This window comes from Lissotriton vulgaris, chromosome 2_1 (genome assembly GCF_964263255.1).
Source record: "Lissotriton vulgaris chromosome 2_1, aLisVul1.2, whole genome shotgun sequence".
NCBI classification, from domain to species: domain Eukaryota; kingdom Metazoa; phylum Chordata; class Amphibia; order Caudata; family Salamandridae; genus Lissotriton; species Lissotriton vulgaris.
Genome location: NC_141687.1, coordinates 341,263,499 through 341,267,888, shown reverse-complemented (window position 1 = coordinate 341,267,888; position 4,390 = coordinate 341,263,499).

The following is a 4,390-nucleotide window of genomic DNA, read 5'->3' as shown; positions in this document are numbered from 1 at the left end:
ACAAAGTGAGGGAGTAGTGTCAGTTCCAGTAGACCAGAGTGGACCTTATGTTGAAGTGAATACATCAGGTGTGGTAGAACCTTTTCCTTTGGATACTGGTGCGATGAAGAGTTCTAATATGCACTCTAAACTTCCTGGCGCACCTTTGTCTGGCTTGACCAATGTTTCAGTAGGATTTTCAGGCGCCCCAGTTCGTAATCCGGTTTCTAGTCCTTTGTCCCTTTCGATTGGCCCTTGTGAATTGGAAGCTCTACTTATTTTAACGACTGGTTGTGGTGAGAATCTGTTGGGTTTGGACTTGCTGAAAAGATTATATGCGACATTACATTGTTCTCCTTCAGGAGTACAACTTACCCTTGGTAAGAAAGTGATTTCCCCAATGTATTTGTCTAAGGATTGTTTGCCACTGGAATTGCGTTCGCTTCCTGATACACTTTGGGCTACAGGTCCAAATGATGTTGGTCTTTTGCAGATTCCACCTTATGTTGTCACGCTTAAGTCAAATGCTAGGCTACCTCGTATTCCACAATACAAGATCTCGAGCGATGGGGAGAGAGCTCTTTTAGCGATTGTTTATGATCTGGTTGAGAAGGGTGTAGTTGAGGAAACGAGAGGTAATGTTTGTAACAGTCCTGTTTTGCCTATCCTTAAACGTACTGATGCTTCTCAGCCACCTGTGTACCGGTTTGTGATCGACCTTCGAGAGGTAAACAAGATAGTCGTGCTACAGTTTCCTGTGGTACCTGATATCACTGCTTTGTTGACTTTGATTCCTGCTTCGGCAGCTTGGTTTTCTGTCATCGATTTGAAGAATTCTTTCTTCAGTATTCCTATTGCTGAGGAGAGCAGGGATATTTTCGGCTTCTCATTAGGAGGCCGAAGCTTCCGGTTTAAGAGAGTTCCCCAAGGTTATTGTGAAAGTCCCTCCACCTTTAGTCAGGCGTTGAAAACTCAGCTTGATGGTTTTGTGTTACCTGTTGGTGCTACTCTTATTCAGTACGTCGATGATTTGTTGATTACTGCTGATGATGAAAGTATTTGTAAAGAGGCTACTCTTTCTTTGTTGCGGTATTTGTCTGACCTTCATCATAAAGTGTCACCTTCAAAGTTGCAATATTGTCGCCAAGAAGTGACCTACTTAGGTCATCTCTTGTCGAAGGAGGGAAGGAGATTGACCCCAGAACGAATTCAAGCAATTGTGCAAATGAATGTACCATCCACACAGAGAGAAGTGCGTGCCTTTTTAGGTATTACATCATATTGTAGACAGTGGATCCCCAATTTTTCACTGTTGGCGAAACCTTTGTTAGCATTGACTCTGAAAGATACTCCACATCCTCTTCCTTGGTCTGATGAATGTCAGAAAAGTTTTTCTGAACTACGCGATGCATTGTGTTCGGCTCCTGTGTTGGGTACCCCAGACTATAGTAAGCCTTTCACGTTGTACGTGCACGAGAGGAAAGGTTGTGCGTTGTCAGTGTTGACACAACCATTTGGGGACAAGCAGCGTCCATGTGCGTATTTCTCCTCTACGTTAGACCCAGTTGCTAAGGCGTTGCCGAGTTGTCTGAGAGCTACAGCTGCAGCGGCTGTTTCTATCCGACAGTCTGCTGGTTTGGTATTGGACAACACGTTGATCGTGATGGTCCCACATGCAGTGGATACCTTATTAATCAGGACTAAGACACAGCACCTTACTAGTGCACGTCTGTCAGGTTACGAGTTGACATTGTTGGCTAGTCATGTTCACATTAAAAGATGTAATGTGCTGAATCCAGCTACGTTGTTACCGATCTCTATAGAGACGGATCCTCAGGAACTGCATGATTGTTTTCTTCGTACAGAGGAAGAAACGAAAGCTAGAGTTGACCTCAGGGATACTCCTCTTGCGAATGTTGATGGTACCCTATGGGTAGATGGTTCGTGTTTTAAGCTTCCGAATGGTGAAACGACTGCAGCGTATGCTATTACAACTTTACATACAGTTGTTGAGACAGCACGCATACCACAGAATTCTGCGCAAGCAGCAGAATTGATTGCACTGACTAGAGCATGCCTGTTGTCAGAAGGAAAGCGAGTGAATGTTTACACCGACAGCCAGTATGCGTTTGGAGTTGCCCATAGTTTTGGGCGTTTGTGGAGAGAGCGTGGGTTCCTTACTTCCCATGGAACTAAAATTCAGCATGGGCAGTTGGTGAATGAACTTTTGGAAACTCTCACTCTCCCAAAGCAGATTGCAATCATGAAGTGTAGTGCGCATAAGAAAGTTGTGGACGATGTTGGTCGAGGGAATGCGTTTGCGGATGAAGTTGTGAAGGAAACGGCGAAAAGATATGATGAGTCGTATGTATGTTGCAGGCCCAGCTAATTGGGTTATGGCTGGTGGAATGTGAGAAGACACAATAGAAAGTGTGAAAATGATTCAGGCTGAAGCGACTGAGAAAGAAGTGAGTGTTAAGAGAGAAGCTACGGGTATGTTGGATTCGACAGGTTGTTGGGTTGAGTTGTCAGAACACCAGCGATGGCTGTTGCCAGATGCGTATGTGCTCCCAGTGGTTACAGTGGCTCATGGAATGGCTCACATAAGTTCGAAGGGAATATGCAAGTTGTTGGCTCCAGTTTGGCAGAATGCTGGAATTCCGAAATGTGCAGAGAACGTGGTGAAACATTGTATGATTTGTCTGAAGTATAATCCTGGTAAGGGAACTTCAACTCCAGCTGGTCATTTTGCTCCTCCAACGTATCCGTTTGAGGTGATACAGCTAGATTATATACATATGGAGAGATGCAACAATTTGAAGTATGTCCTTGTGGTTGTTTGTGCCTTTTCCAGGTGGATAGAGGCCTACCCCCTAAAGGATAATACTGCCTTGTCTACAGCCAAGGTTTTGCTGAGAGAGTACTTCCCTAGGTATGGTTTGCCGAGAATTGTATGGTCGGACAATGGGAGTGAATTCGTGGGTCAAATCATGAAGAAAGTGTGTGCTGGATTGGGGATAAATCAGAAATTCCATGCAGCGAATCACCCCCAGTCTGCTTGACTTGTTGAATGTTACAATGGTACCTTGAAGCTGAAATTAGCTAAGGTACAAGCAAGCACTGGCCTTACATGGCCGGATGCCTTGCCGTTGGCTCTTTTGTCAACAAGGATGACTGTGCATTCTCGAGTGGGACTTAGTCCGTATGAAATTGTGTTTGGTCGTCCTGCGAATGTTTGGGGTGTGCCTCGTCCTAAAGAATACAGCAGTATCGAGTACCCTATGTTGGTGGATTACTTACATGACTTGACTGCTAAATTACGTGTTCTCCACCAACAGGTCCATGACAGTTTGCCGACAGCTACTACAGATCCAGGACATTCAATCCAACCTGGTCAATACGTCCTCATCAAGAACTTCCAGCGTACCAAGAATTTGGAGCCTAGATGGAATGGTCCCTATTTGGTATTGCTGGTCACTAGAACTGCTGTTAGAGTAGCTGGCAAAAAGAACTGGGTGCATGCCACCCATACGAAAAAAGTTCCTTTGCCTTTACCGTATGAACAGTGGGTGAGGAATGGTATAGCTGATACAGATTGCGAGCGAGTCCCCACATTTGTGCCTTTTAGTGATGCTCATTTGACATGGACACGGTCAGAACGTGAGGATGATGATGTTCTGCAAGCTGCTGTGCCTCCTCATCTAAAGATTGACACCACCAATCCAGAACGTTTGTTTACGGACCAAACTATGCCGACTAAATCACGTTACAACCTCCGATCTCGGAATAAATAAAGGGACTTTGAACATTATTTTTTTTTCCACACTGAGATCAAAAAGAGACAATTTCTTCAAGTATTTTGCATTTGACTTTTGTTTTTCTTTTTATGAAATTGTATTATGGTTTTCTGTTAAATTTTTGATTGGTTACCATTTGCCAGTTGCAGGGTCACGTAGGAGTACCAACGGTTCAGTTTGTGACCTGAGTAGTGGCAGTAGGTCTGCAGGACTTGCAGTGTCCCTACGACCTGCTAATAATCACAGCTGAAGTACTCTGTCAAGATTGCGTGAGCTATATTAGAAAATGGAGATTGTATTGATGAATGACGATAAAAATCAAGAGATGAAAAACCGATATTATAGAATGTTGTTCTCTAAGGGGCCGATTATGATGGCGGACAGGAAAGACCGTCCGCGGTGGCAACGGACAGGAAAGACCGTCCGCAGGGCGGACGCGAAAGTGAAGGCTTGCAGCATGGTGGGGTTCCCGCAACCCCAGGGCCCGCCTGACGGAACTCGAGCGCCTTGGCTGGTCCCCGTCCCGGCTTCCGAACCCACCTCCCCGGGCCCCGGTGGACCATTGCCGTTGGGCCTGGAGCCCCGGACGCCGAGGGGAGGACTACCGGGGAAAC